Below are 15,899 nucleotides of genomic sequence, written 5' to 3' on the forward strand. Positions count from 1 at the left end.
ATTAATAGGGATTTCCAGTTGGGTTTGCAAAGATGGATCTGGAATGGTGAAGAGAATAAACAGTGATTGTTCAATGAAACTGGGAAATGGTTGTAAAGGACTACAAAATACAAACCAGTAAAAATCACAAATAAGTGAGTGCATCATGGATCATATCTGTTTCAGTGATTTAGTATTTGAAGTGATTAATCAGTAATTACTCACATAAGGTTTTCTTCCCTGAGAAAGCTGAGTACTAAATTGTTTGCTTTCCATAAAGAATAACAAAAAGGCATTCTGATGATAATAGCAATAACATCCTAGTGTTATTCTGTATGTTTTTCTAACAGTTTATTAAATTATTTATTATACATCTTTATAATGCATCCATGAACCTACACAGTAATACCAAGATTTTTATCCAGATAGCTGTCACAGTAACAAGGCAGATCCATGAAACAATTTGGACTAGTTCTTGGGGCTAGTAATGGCTGAAAGTTACTAGTTGTTTTTCTCCTCCAAGTATTATAAAACCTGCCAACTCAGCAATATTCAAGGGCAGGATATTGAACTCTTACCCCAGCATGTATGCACTCAACTTGTCATTGGAACATCACTTTTCCATTTTTCTCATTGCATCAACGGTCTGCACTTCTATGAAAGCAGAACTCTTCTTGTTTGTTTTTTCATTTCTCTCCTTACAAGATGAAAAAAATTGATACCACTTTCCCACTTCAGAAGACTATAAAATATTTGAATCTCGAGTTTTTTGAGTTGAACTCAAGAGGTAAAACTAGAGTTTCTATATATGCCAGTGGAAATCAGTTTTCACATCCATTTACTGACCAGAGATGTTTTCTGTAATTCCTGTGTTTGTTATGTAAATCTTCAAAATAATTTTCTGTTAAGTGGCGTCTCATCAATTGTTGATTATGCTTGTATCAAATTAACAGCACACGTATTGGATTCCTGCAGCTTCCTTCTCCAGTTAATAGCTTTGTGAACCTAAACCTGGAAGTCATGGGTCCTATGTCCCACAATTTAAGATAGCAATGAAAAGGATCAGAGCATAATTTGATGTGCAGTGAATGCATCCAAAACATTTTTTCACTTGGTATAGGCTTATATGGAAGGCGCTGGGCAGAAGTCCATCAGTAATTGTATTTCCAAAACAGAGATGAGAAGAATGATGGGCAGAAGAAGTCAAACACTGCATATTTAAATTATAAAATAATGATAAAAAGAAAGTTCCTTCTCCATAATTTCTAAATATTAAAATAACTCAGTTTCATCAGTTGTTTGAAAAAGATACTCATATTTCAAATTACCATTTGCAGCAAGTTAAGGCTTGAGGGTTTGTTCTTGTTCGTAACTGCAGTTCTAACTGAATTTTTTATGCAAGTTCACAACTGAGTCACTAAAACAAAATTCAGCAGTACTTTAAATACTCAACCCTCATTTAAACATTTTTGTGTTCAGTGATTTTTAATCGTGGCTAGTTAAGATTTCATTCTGGCTGTCTGGAATATGTATTTCCAACGTTTAAGTCGAGCCCTGTGAATAAAAAGAGAATGTATCATCTTTGAAAGGAGGATCAGGTCTCTCAGGCATTATTAAAGGCGTTAGAGCTGGGCTGGACTCAATGATCTTTGGAAATCCTTTCCAATCTAGTAATTCTGTGAAATTCCCAAATTAAAGCAGCACTGTGTTTTTATGCTAGAGCATCCAGTCAAGTCTTGTGCATAAAAGATACAGCATGAAGTAACCCAGAATAGATTTATTCATCTAAATAAATTCAGTGTAGGAAATGTTGCTAATGAAATAGATATGAGGTCACCTAGACACCTTAAGAAAAACTTAGCACTTTCTTTTAAGTATGCCATCAATCTTTATGAATTACAATTGTGTTCTATGTAAAATGTCTGATTTTAATCCACATGATATTTATGAGTATGTCAAAGATATACCCAGAGAGAGATCTTTATAAGGAGAAAACCTTACGTAAGAGCTATTCTCATCACTTCCATGGAGACGATAGTTTTAATGCCATGACATACATGTATGCTTTTGTTACGCTTCACACTGCACAGAAGGACTGGGCAACAGCAGGCCGTTGAAACAGTCACCTTTTTAACAAGCTTTACTTAGATTCACCAACCATTACATTTGGCAGATTGTGGCCATATGGATGTGCAGACATGATTTCCTGTTCAGCCTTCATATCATCATGTACACTGTAGGGTGACGTGACAGATCTAAGCCATGTGCAGGACTCCATATTCCTCACTGAGATTTCTACCACCTGGTCTGGGGTCTGCAAGAGCTACAGCAAAATTCTTCAACTTTTTAGAGCAGCAGTATAGTTATGCTTTCTTAGGGCATGAAATTCTGAGAAATCGAGAAGCTACCTTTAAGCAGATATCATCCAGTAACTTGTCCACATGTCTAGCTATGTCCCTTCTCTGATCACATTGTAGTGGTCACTCTACATGAACTTGCAATCTTCTCTAAATATGTCAGTGAAGATGAATATGAAATACTAGGTTTTTCTGTGTATGCAGATCAGCAATAGAAATATGAACAATTTCCATCTGTGACAAGGTATATTTTTTGTTAGAGTTACGAATTATATTTTGGAAATGAGGGTGGAAGTAAAGAAAAGGACAGCAACAACACTGACATTGTTGTGCTATGGTAGCAAAGTTTTTCTAAAAGAATATTCATGTGAGTAGGCCTAAATAGTCTCCATTTTCTGAGCAGCTGAATTATTACAAAGCAAATGGACTGAGGAGTGTTTAAAAAGGTGGGCCTGTTTATTTTGCCTCAGAGGAGTATGGATCATAATTCGAATGTTTCAGGGAAAAGGACAATAAATTCTTGAGAGATGTGATGTACTATGTTTTCACATCTTTTCATTAGAGCTATCAAATACAAGCCTAATTAAATTTCTAGATTTTAGAAAATGTTTTCAAAACTGATTTAAAGGTACATTTATATTTTTTAGGTTAATTCTGCAGAAGTCTTACTGAAAGCACATACTGAGTTTTGGAAATGTTCACATATGTCTAATGAATAACTCGCAGATAGGTAAAAGAGGGTTGTGTATGTAGAGGCTAGCGACTTCTGGCATGGCTTTCTTTGGGGTCAGTCTTGTGTTTTCTGGTGTTGTTTACTTGTTTGTGGGTTTGGTGATGTTTTATAAATTACTCTCTAGGCACAGGGCAACATAAATACGCTTTCATGGTTCCAGACCTAAGCAAGTGCGAGTTCCTCAGCAATCACTCACTCCATTACTTTTAGTTTTGCTAGCTCAGAGATTTCTGCTTTTTTTGGGTGCTGAAATTGTGCTCTTGGAGTCATCATCAAAAGCAGCAATAAGCACTCTGAATATGGAGTTGCATTCAAAATACAGGCCAGAGGCTTTTAGGTATTTTGAAAAATTAGACTATTATATTCCATTTTGTCATCTCAGCTTTGTTGCACCTATGAATGCGTCACTAATGCACCATGAACTACAAGCAAAATTATGTTACGATTAGTTATTACTGTAGAGAAAGAGGAGATATTCAGGATTAAGTTTTAAACTTTGGGCAGTTTTCAGACCACCACATCCTATTTATATTTCTATACCACACAAAATGGGAGGTGTCACAAACAGATTCTGAATGTTCTATTTGTTCTGGGATGAGAGACATAAGCACACAATATTTGAGGGTAACAACCAAACCAACAACATTCTCTGGCTAATGCCTAACTACATGATTTGAATGGATACACTCATACAGCACTTTAACATGTGTTTTTTCTCATATTGCTATATAATTGTTGTTGTAAACCTTATTTAGTAATAATGAAATCATACTAATAATTCAATGATTCTCTAACAGTAGTATCCTTAGCATAGCAATCATTTTACAGTTCAGTACTGAGTCTCCTAGCAGAAGGACATAAAACTCCAGCAAAATAAATTAAGAACTTTTCTCCTGAACAGATCACTGACCTCTTTATTATCCCTTACCAGCAAAAAGGAATATTAAGTAAAATTTACTTTGGTTAAGTAAAATTTACTTTAGTTTGGAAAAGAAAAATATTGTTTGACTTTGTAGAATAAGATTATGCCAAAAAGTTAAGCTGTCCGTGACTATCCTGGGAAGCAGTTTTGCTGAGCTTACACTTTATAAGATCTATCCCATAGAAAATACATTATTTTTTTCCTAGAGAATAATTTGGTCTCCAAACATCTTAACTAGTCAAAAAAATATATCAGTAGAGATCAGATCCCATCTGCACACATAATATGTAGGTCCCCACAAACCTGTAATATTACATTTTTTTAAAATTTATGCTGAAATTTTTGCTGCATTTTTTTTTCCTCTTTAAAATTACAAGCATCCTTAGTATTCTTAAAACAATTACAGTAGTAAAAAAAGTTCCCTTAAGCTACTCCAATTAAAACTGTGTTAATGTTTACCTGATGCTTACACTGTGCTGATAAGGCACTACGCTACAATAGTGATTATTCATTCAATAGAAGCAAAAGATTTAAATTGGAGAAACTGGGATAAAATCTCCAAGCACCACACACCCCTAAAACAAATCCCTAAATTGTGGATGTAATGACAAAAGCTAGTTAGATACCTGTATCCACATCAGAGAATGAAAAAGAGGGTGAATGAAGCAAAATGGAGAACACCTTTGGAAGATCTGATAAATTGGAAGCACATGTCTTGGCATTCTTGGTATGTAAAGTAAAAAGTCAGCCAAGGTCCAGAGCCAACTGAGAAGCAAACATGCATTCTGCATAGTGTTACAAGGGAGTTTTAGAAAGCCAAACACATAGAGAGGGAAGTTTGTTTATAGCTAAAATAACCATAACAGATGTCTATAAAAGAGCTGCTTGTATGAACCATCACTGCTAGAATACAGCTTCCCTTGCTTGGAAAAATATTTAAGTGGCATTTCCCACAGGGTTAAGAATTTAATACCTGCTCTGAAGATGGAATATAAGATTTACATCTAAGAAAGCTCTAACTATTACCAACCGTGGTGATACCATCCCATGGACTGATCTCTCTCCTCAGTGTACAGGTCTAAGACAGTTCTCAGTCCATGTCGGAGTGGCTTGAGAAGTTGATCTCTGCCCCAGATGAAAACATGGCTAGAACATGCATTTTATGAAGCCCTGATATTAACTACCTCAAATTCTTTTCCTTCATTTCTCTGCACAACCCTGGGGCCATTAAACAATACCTTATAAAAATACCAAGCTATTTATATCAGTACTTAATCACTATGAATCTGGTAAATTGTGCTGAAGGGGTTTAACTTGTATGAAAATTAAGTGAAACTTTAGAAACAACCAGAGCTTGGATGGATCAGCTTGTTTAAACTTCATCCCCAGGGCTTTCAAAATATCTAAGACAGGAAGTAAGCATTACAACAGTAAGAATGACTCAGGAGTTTTCAGAGAAATACAGCATAACTTTAGTCTGGCAAAGAAACTCTTAAGGATGAAACAAGTCTCCATTTCATTGGGGATCTGCTATGATGCATGTGTTAAGAAAAACTGCAACTTCTGACAAGGATACTACCTGAAAAGGATAAGGAATCCACAAAGCTCTCTTTTGTATGCACTGCACAAGATAATAAGAAAAAACAACTAGGATGTCTATTACATATATCTTTAAATAAATTAATGAAAAGTTAGTGCTGGACAGCACTTTATATCCATTAGTGATTATGTGTAATTTTTCAAGAATAATATCTAGTACATTAAGGAAAGAAATTGAAAACAATATGATAGAACCATGAATTCCAGAAAGCCCTGCCAACCCGTTTCAAACCCTTACCCTTGGAACAAAAGAACCTCTTATAAAAAAAAAAAAAAAAAAAGAAAAAAAGATTGAAAAGAAAAAATAACTGGGAAAAGAAATTGAAAAGGAAAGGAAATTACTACATGTTACCATAACTGGGACAGATTGTATCAAAGGATTATTAGAATTTGGAGGAAAACATTATTATTTTCTAAATTGAATTGGATTATTTATTACAGACCTAAGAAGTATTGAACACAAGGAAGATTCCAAGCAAATATTAGATTAGACTGGAAAATAATATAAATGAAAGAAGTGGCTCTGAGATAAATCTCTATACAAACATTACAAATATTAAATTCTCCTTCATGTAGCCCTGATCTGATAAGGATAGCTTTACATTTTCTAAATACCTAGTCCTGTAGTTCTAGTTGCTACCCATGTAGAAAAACTATTAGCCACTTTCTGATTGCAGGAAATTCCAAGTTCAGTACAGGTACTACAGAAAAGGGATATTTTTCAGTTCTAATCAGGGCTCATCTCATACTTCATTCATACTTCACAGGCCTTCTGTGTGAACAGATTCTCTGTATTCAGTAGATGAGAAAATGGCATACAATACTCCTTTCTAACATTATTCATTTTCCCAGTATAGACATCACTTTACAGAGGTGGGAAATTGAAAATGTGGAAATACTGGGTTTATTGTCTGCTGTCAAGGCCAAATAGTATTTCTTCAGATATTTTCTTTCATTAATGCTTTCTTAACAAGAACACAGGAATTTTATAAGAAATGTTAGAACTGCACACTCATGGTGATCGTTAAATACATGTCTGCAGATGAAAGATCATAGGCATGTGTGAAATGTGATTTCAAAGACACAAAATGTACAGTTTGTGTCCAGCTTTTGCTACTAGTATTTGGCTCAAGAGCTTACCCTACTTACACTTGCTGGACATGTGCCATAAATAATAGGAATCAGGAAATTTGAATAAATCCTCTGAATTGATGGTAATAATTAGTAGGTGAATGCTTTCCTTTTCTGGACTTTGTATCACACATTATTCAAGTAATTTATAAGTATTTGGAGTTCTTAAATATTATCCGCCCCATCTGATGAGAGCATTTTTTCTCATATACCTCTATACATCTCTCATTTGTGATTTTGTTATCTATCACACTTACACCACAAAAGTGCTTCGCTATTCAACACAGCCCTTTCAATTAACTATTAGGTTAAAAATTATCATAACCAGAGAGAATGTCTTGTCAAGAATGACACCATGTGTCAGTTAAAAACAGAGTCCATGCTACTTCTGGCTACATTTTGGAACACAACACCCAAGAGTGTGAACTGATGACACAAGTAAAGCAGCGAAGCCAAAACTGTACGCAATGAAACCAGACAGAGCAGCATTCAGTATTTTCCCTTCTTTACAAATGCTATCCCAACTCCTTCCATCATGCTGATAGGAGAGAACTAGTCACTTGGAAGCAAGTGAGGGAATTTCATTTTGATCAGAGCCAAACGACTTCATGCAAGTCTTGATGTTGCAGTAAATCAAGAGCTTTAGGATCTGGGTGTTGCAGTGTTGTTTGGGCAGGAAGGGTGGTGGTAGAGTTGTGGGTTTTTTGGTTTTGTTTTGTAGAAATAGAGAAAGTGTTTAAATCCCACAATATAACTGTTCCCAGGGTTTTTGGCAGAAAAAAACCCCAAAACAACAACCCAAAAAAAACCACCAAAAGCAAAAAACAATGTTGAGCATGCACTTATTTTAAAATAGTTATTTTAAAGTGCGTTCTTCTCAAATTAAAATGCATCCTAACAAGGCAATTAAAAAATCAAACCTCTTTAACTCATAGTATTTGTATTAAACTTCAAATCAGCGGATAGATGAACCCCACTCCTTTCTCCCTGGGAAAGACCACTGAATTACAATGACAGTGCAGACTAGCTTCCTTAGCCAGGGCAGACTATCTTCAAGGGCTGTGCTCAAGGAGGACAGCTCTAGGTAATCCACGAACCCTGAGACCTGACAGTGAAGGAGCAGACACACTGTCACTGCACAAGCCCACCACTAATTACCAAAAAGATACCATGTGACGGCCCTGCAGGTGTGCTGCATCAGCACTGACAGCCTGCTCTGCTTTGCAACCTGCCTCAGTCCTCATCAGCACTGTCAGAATCTGAGCACCTCATTAACATCTGTGAATTAATTTAATCTCTGAGCTAAAAAAACACATCTTTCCCACTGAGCAGACAAGACGGGTGCTACTCAGGGCATACGCAAGGATCAGTATCATACACACAACCAGTGTTTTAGTTAAGGCAGATTCTAAATTTTGGGGCCATCTCTTTGTGTGCTTGTAAAAGCTAGAAAGAAGCCTCAGGAATTGTCTACATGCTGCAGTTTGACTGTAAACTTTGGTCTCCTGTCCTGATTAAAATTTTAATGGTCGTTACTTCTTAGAGAGCATATAAGTTGGTTACTTAGCATTCATAAAGCATGTCAGATCCTCAGAAGCATCTAGGGAATAGTACCCTGACACTAGACCAATTTCTGTACTTTTCTCCTTCTGAGGGTCCATCATTAGATAAACACATGCATGTACTTGTTTGGCAAGTACCTGAACATGTACTGATGATCCAATGCTTCCACTAGGCAAGTTTCTTGTGTACTGATACAACCTGAGTTACTGTATTTTATCTGATCAGATCTGTGGTAGTTAAAATGTGAATAAAGGTTTGAAAAACTGATTAAAGGATAAAGGGTTATGACAGAAGAAATATTTACAAACTGCATTTTTTTTTACTATTTGCAAATATGTGATACTTATTTGTATTCTTCTTTTACAGTGCGAAAGGCCTACTTCATCTGTCTGGGATACCTACCAGCTCATTTGAAGAACTTCTAATTACTTCATGCTTCATCCTCACAGCTCTGCCTTTTCCCTGTATGTACCACATTGTCCTTTACTGCCACATCTGAAACAAAGTGAAATTTCCAAGAACCTAAATTACTTAAGTTACACAGAAGTCCCAGAAGCTTTTAGCTCATAAGCGCTTCTGAAAATCGTATGGAAGCTCTGTGGCACAAATATAAATCTTACAACATCTCCTATATATTTTGATGTTGTAATTGTAAAATGTAACCATTTTTGAAAACGTGGTTATTGCTGACATATTCAAAATACTTTCTCCCTAGCAATCTACAGCTGTTCAGCAGCAACCAGGATCTCTGAGGAAAAAATCTTTTACCAAATTATCACTTTTACCATGATGAATACTGGACAAAAATTTTCTCACTGATAATGAGCTTCAACTTTCACAGCTGATCTTTAATTTATTGAGAAGAAACAAGGAAAAAAGGTTGCTACTGCCCAGTTACTTCTGTTATGCAGTTGGTTCAGTCAACCAAATACCACTGCCACCTAGGAGTGTTATTTCCAGTGGTAAATTCATGGGTTTCTGACAGGCAGAAATTGACAAAACTATTTGCAGAAGATGGGGAAAAATTATGGAGAAGATTCTGTTCAGTTTTGGTTTTTTTTAAATTCTGGGTAAGGTACATCTTGTTCCAGACTACATGTGGGCCTGGACCATAGCATAGAAAACTATCAACGAGGCTGTAAGTGTACGAAATGAGCCTAGAGACGGCTTAAAAATAAGACTTACTATTCTTTAAAGGTGTGCAATATATCACATTAGAGGGATGGAGGAGCTCCTGTTGCATGAGGAAAAGCTTTGGTGTTGTTCAGCCTGAAGAGAAGGCTCTGGGACAACCTCTTTGAGCCTTTCCAGTACTGAATTAGGGCATATAAACATTTTCGCATGGCCTGTTGCAGTAGGATAAGGGGTAATGACTTTAAACTGGAAGAAGGTCAATTTAGGTATAAGGAAAAAAACTTTTTATGAAGAGGGTGGTGAAACACTGTCACAGGTTACCCAGAGAGGTAGTAGGTATCCCATCACTGAGAACATTCAGAGCTCTAAGAAAACTCTTCTAGTTGAAGGAGATCCCTCCCATGTTGGAGGGATCAGATTAGATGACCTCAAGAGGTTGCTTCCAACACAAACTACTCTATAAATCTATGAAGCTTTTCCCTGAATAACATTGGAAATGACTCTTCCTCTCTAATTTCTTATCTCTACAGAGGGACTGCTGGACTGTGCTTTGCTACTTAATTACATTTCAATTTGTTCTTGATGGTCAGACAAAAGGAGGATGCTTCTGGTGCCTTTTCCAAAACATAAAAAAAAGCTAGAGAAAATGATGATTGTCAAACCTGAAAAATGCTGCTCATTTTGAAACCATCACTAGGAATACATTTCCCAAACATAAGATCCTTTTCATATGGAGTGCTACAGTATTAAGTGCTACTGGTGGGGTGCATTTTATAGTAGGAAATTTATAAGAAAAATCAAGAAGAAATGAGGCACATAAATAATATAGCAGATTTAATGACTGTTTTCTGCCAGTAGAGAAGACTCCAAAATATGAAACATTGCTGGCTAGTTAAATGCTTTCCTCTTAACTCACGTTTTTCTCAGACACAAAAGGTTCTGCTTCAGTCTAAAGTTGACAATTTCTAGAAAGGCAAAACCACAGATCTCTACAGGACCAGAAAAAGGGATGTGGTCAGTATTCTACTACCAGTAATCTAAGCCTTATGGGAAACTGCACCTTTCCAGTTTACTGTCCACTTCTTCAAAACCCTTGTGCCAGCCTTTAGAGGCTACTATACATCAATTTACTTAACTCAATGGCCTTAGCAGGAGTCAATAAGAATAATGGTAATAATGTCAATGTAAATATACACTGATTTACTGAAGTTGAGAATATGTCATGCAAAAAATAAGCAGCATGGTACAGAGTGAGGTGTAAGTCAGATTGATACTTGATTTGAAAATAGGAAAAAATTAGTTCCATAAAGTAGCAGAAAAGCTGAAGTAGAGTGCAGTAAACTTCTATAGTTTTCTACCAGGAAAATTCTTATATTAATCTTACAGCCACTTCTAAGCAAGTATTTTCAGACAAGAAAGACAAGATTATTCAGAGAGAGTCTTATTGAAGTTATATGTGAAACATCCTCTTGATTAGAAAGATCTTCTTCTATGACTAACCCTGAGACTACTTTTTGAAAGTAATCCCCTTGTGACACATCTCTATTTTTCAATAGCATAGTACTTATACATTAGAAAAATGTGATTTCATTTTCTTCTAGCTATACTTACAGTTCTATTTCTATATTCAAACTATATGTATTTACATTTTATATTTTATGTATATTTTATATTTTATGTATTTAAATATGGGTATCTCTGTTTATCTCTGTCTTCTTCTTATGGACTACTCATATTTATTCTGTACTCTGAAGGCTGAAACAACACACTGCCTGGAAACTGTCAAGTTTACTTTAGTTGACTAAAAAGTCACTAAACACTTAGTATCTTATTCTTGATTCATTTCCAAAATGTCTTATGCCTGTAGTAAGCAATTACACAATTATACAATTATACCTGCCATCTAGCACAAAAGATTGTCTGCTTTCACAAAAGTGAAATTTTGTGCTTAAAAATAATCAAGCAGACTAATAAAATCTTTCTTGGAAGCAAGATAATGACAACTGTATCACAACCCTCTGTGAAATTATATGTAAATAAAATAACTTTATCACAGGTTAAAAAAAAAGTGCATTCAGATGAACACTATTTTCTATAACACAGCTTCATGTTGTGAAATTGAAGGTTATGAGCAGGCCTTCAGCAGGGGCTTGAGGTTGACATGTGTAGCTCCAAGTCTCCCTCCTTTTCTTAGAATTATGTGACATTTTATTTTTAGACTGAACCCACATGCCCACTCTGCTATTGTATAGGAAATACCTAACATGACACAATATTTTCACATGCTGCTCCTTCTTCTAGTTTATGAATAAATTAGAACATTTAAAATCCATAATAAAACTATATTCACATGTTCCATAACAGAATCATTGCAGATTAAAACTGATTACAGATTACAGACGATTAACACATTATCTGCAAAGCCTAAACATAAGCTCAAATATAATGCTTAAACGTAAGCATAGGCTTACATTTAAACAAAAAATACTGTATTCTCTTATCAGTTTCCTTCTTGTTTGCATCAGGTAAGATTTGAAATTCCAATTCCATGCTGCACAGAAACTAGACAGTTTAAATCACAACGAGTATGCCCAACATTAATTCAAGAGTTATGATATGTTTGGCAATTATGTAAAGAATGAGAACATCACATTGTTTAACAAAGACCATGCAAAAAGATTTCTGAAGCACAATAGAAGAATCAGTAGGGTGGCCATTTCAGGTTTTCTGCTCTGAAGCAGTTTTCTGACTTGATGCAGACAGGCTGTTTCAACTTGTTTTGAGCAGTTGTACAATGGTAAAAGTTATATTTACAGCTATAGATTATAGAAAAAAGTAGATTCTGTTCTCACAGGGTCTAGAGATCTTTGGTATGACTTATGAACCGCTAATGTGAATCTTAATCCTGAAGAAGGAGGGAATAATATGTTGCTTTTGCAACATAATCCTTAGTAAGAATCTCATGGTGCTTTACAAACATGAAATAATTAATCTTCCTCATTTTTCAGAAAGCAGCTACTTTGAATGTATTCACAAACTGACAGAAAACAGCTAGATGAAGGCCAAAATTTTGCAATGGGCTAAGAGAAATGAGAGAAATTTCCACTGGTCTTTCAAAAATATGTGCCAAAGGTCTTGCAGGAACTCTTCTTACCGTGTGATATGGAATGTTCTCATCTTACAAGAGGTAATGTTGTGTGGCACATTATCCATGAGACTAGTCTCCCCTAGCAAAAGAAATCTAAAAATTGAAACAAATTATTGACTACCCTCAAATAATTTCTTGAGCATTTTCAAAGACTTTCCCAAATATAGTTATCTCTTGGCTGCATAACAATGTACAAAAGAGAATTGTCTCACTTCCTCAATTAAAAGGTACTTGTTTCCTTGTGGTTTAGTTAAATTGAACATATTCCCCCACAATATAATAAGTAATTTTTGTTACTAAGTAAAACATGTATAATGTTTTTGTTGGGCTTGGTTCTAATAAAGTAGTCAATAACAACAGCTTAAGGCCATGGGAAAACTCTCTAGTAAGGGAGAACAGGTTTTGTCACTGTAAGTCCCTGTTTCAAGTATGTTTATTTAGCTAGCAGGTTCTTCATTCTCTGTATCGTAATTGGTTAAGTTTTGGTGCAAAAATTTTAATATTCTTAACCGCCTTTCCTCCTGGGATCCTCTCCTTAAACCTCTCCCTTACTCTGCCCCTTATCCAAGTTTACATATATGTACCCCTGATACACTCTGCTCCCTGCTTTTTTTGCCACTGCCCTTGTGCATGCTAAAAGCCTCCTTTTACCTCCTTTCCCAATTTGTTCCATACGACTCATTTGGCTTAATGTTTGTTATTTTCATTAAACTATTTTGTTCTGGACAACCAAGTCAGGAGTGCCTGTCTCTCGCAGATTCCCAGTCGCTGAATCTGGTGAAGCCACTGATCTCAGTGTTTGGTCTGAGACCGGACAGAGGCTTCATTTTTTTTTTTTTACTGCAGTAAGACACAGTAGTGTAGAATTGAGCCATGAAAATTAAAGGATTCAAACATTTTTCAACAGTAAATGGTTTGTTTTACCCATTTATTAAGTACATTTTTCAGAATTTTAGCCACTCAATGCCTTAATTCAGGCAATTTACTCTATAAAAACTCATACAGACCATGTTCAGAAAGCTTGGAAAATTCACTGCCATTCCTTTGCTGTTCTGCAGGAAAAAAATCAAGACATAAAGCTACTGTGGAACATACCAGCCTCAGCAGGTCCATCTATCAGCAGCAGAGAAGCTAACATACTAAATCTCTTCATCATTGAAATGAGGTAATACAGTATTTGAATCCAGATCACTGTGTCAAAATTTCATTCTATGCATGGTTTCCTTGGCATGTTAACATGGGACCAGAATGCACCTACAACAAGTTCCAATTCAAATTGCTTTCCTATTATTAAAACATTAAAACATATTATACTATTTCTTTTAGCTTATTACTAGATGGAAAAAATAATTACAAAAATAATCTTAAGTTCCAGAATCAAGAAGTAAACAACAAAATAACCTAAGAAAAGGGTATTAGCATTATATTCCATCTCTCTCAATACCAAAGTTTCACACCAGAACTATAGTCATGAAATTCAGGGGGGAATATGGATTTAAGAGTTGGATAAGGAAGAAACAATCAAGCATAGACCTTTTGATTTTAAATCAAACTATCTAGAAAGAAGGAAAGTGTCAGTTTTTATCTTTGTACAGATCAATGAGCTTAAAGGAGCAGGTCTGTGATCTCATATGAAAAACAAATCAGCTTGTTTAAGCACTGAATTTTTTCCTGAACCAGAACTATTTTCCCTCATATCCCAGTGGTTATGTGTCTCTTAGCATAAGACTGTCTGGAGCATTGCCAGAATTCATCCTTGCCTTGATCCTGCCTATGCTGATACTATATTAATTCCTTAATTGTTTTAACTATTACTTCTTCCTGTGTCTAATACTGGCTAAATGCCCATGCACCCACTAAAATAATTCACCCATTTTCTGCTGCAAGATATGATTAAGAAGAGAGCAAAGCAGGCTCAAACTTTAAAGGATATAAAGAAAACTTTATTAACAGAATAAAAAGAAAACCAATAAGAAATCAGAATATACCTTCAGAATACTTCTCCCCCTACACTCTTACTGACAACATAAAGAGACAAAACCGGGGACTTTCAGTCAGTTTACCATCTGTAAAATTGTCTTTTGTCAGTTCAACTTAGGGAGAGGCATTTCTCTTGCTATGCGATGGAGATTTCACAAGAAATAGTTCTCTCGTGACTTCAACATCACAGCAAGTCAGCCGCCTGGGAAAGTAAAATCTGTTTGCAGTGTGAAAATCCCTCTCCTCAACTTACAGTTTTCTCCGAAACTGTTTATAATGACTCAATCTTTGGCTAATGAGGTGTACTTTTAAGAATGAGCTGCTCAGCAGCAAAGGTTCCCTTCATCTGTCTCTGCGATCATCTTCATCTCTGGGAACAGAGGTCTTCTTTTTCCCAGGGGGAAAAGGGTCTTCATCTCTCTTATCTCTGTTAAAGCTTCTCATTTGGATCACTTCAACATTTGCTTGCTTCAACACAAGTGCCTTTGCTCATGTCTACGGCTTGAATGCTCCATCCTCCTATGCTTTTTCATGAACTACAGGGATATTTCAGTGCATCATAGTCCATCACTATGGCTTTACAAGAGTTTCACCCCAACACTAAGGCATCTCCTCATTCTCCTCCCATCTGGGATTTGACTCCACTTAGGAGGAGGCATCCCCCATGTCGTTTTCTTTAGGTGTCTTCACCCTTCCCTTTCCTCTGACTCAGAAGACTGAAGTCTGTAAGTTTCATCTGTTCTGGGGAGTTTTACAGCGCTGAAAGACTTCATCTTGCCCGGGCCCCGCATCAGGAGCTTACCTTTCGCTGTTGGTGCCGAGGTCTCTGCTGGGCAGCGGCCGCGCTGAGGGGTGGCGGCAAGGAGTTCAGCAGCCGGGCAGAACCAGGAGGGCCGCGGGACCGTGGCTTCCCTGCCCGGGGATTGCTGGTGAAAGCGGCGGCAGGAAACGGCCAGGCAGAATCTCAGCAGCCCTGGCCACGGCCCAGCCTGGCCGGGAGCTGCTCCCGGGGCCCGGCGGACCGCGGCTCGGCCCAGGCCGGCGGCCGGGCAGGGCTTAGAGTCGGCAAGATGGTAGCAGGGCTCCCCTGTCCCCCCGGGCCTCCGCGCCGGCAGCGGGGCGAACTTCGCTCTGCAGGAACCTGGAGCAAGAGAGAGAGATTCCCGGGGATTCTTTTATTCTTAAATGTGATTCACAGAATCGTATTCAGCTCTTTTAAGTGGTTTAGCAGGTTCTCAGTATCCAAACTAGACAATTGATGGGTTCTGTCAAGTCCAAAGGAAGCTGCCAAGGTCCATACAGGGACGCACTTCGTAACTGATGGATTTTCTTTTTAACTAAAAACCAAGCTGT

At 36.8% G+C, this 15,899-nt stretch overlaps 1 long non-coding RNA gene across 1 annotated transcript in view; it reads right to left on the minus strand.

Annotated features, from left to right (window-relative positions):
* The window catches only part of LOC107215976, a 21,039-nt gene extending 5,356 nt beyond the window's left edge, over positions 1 to 15,683 (minus strand). The window contains exons 1-2 of the long non-coding RNA XR_001525328.3: positions 15,349 to 15,683; positions 8,687 to 8,779 (exon numbers count right to left, since the gene is read on the minus strand). This is a non-coding gene — a long non-coding RNA (uncharacterized LOC107215976). The remainder of the gene's footprint in view (positions 1 to 8,686; positions 8,780 to 15,348) is intronic.
* Positions 15,684 to 15,899: the final 216 nt, after the last annotated feature.

Source organism: Parus major, chromosome Z, assembly GCF_001522545.3.
Source record: "Parus major isolate Abel chromosome Z, Parus_major1.1, whole genome shotgun sequence".
Lineage (NCBI taxonomy): Eukaryota > Metazoa > Chordata > Aves > Passeriformes > Paridae > Parus > Parus major.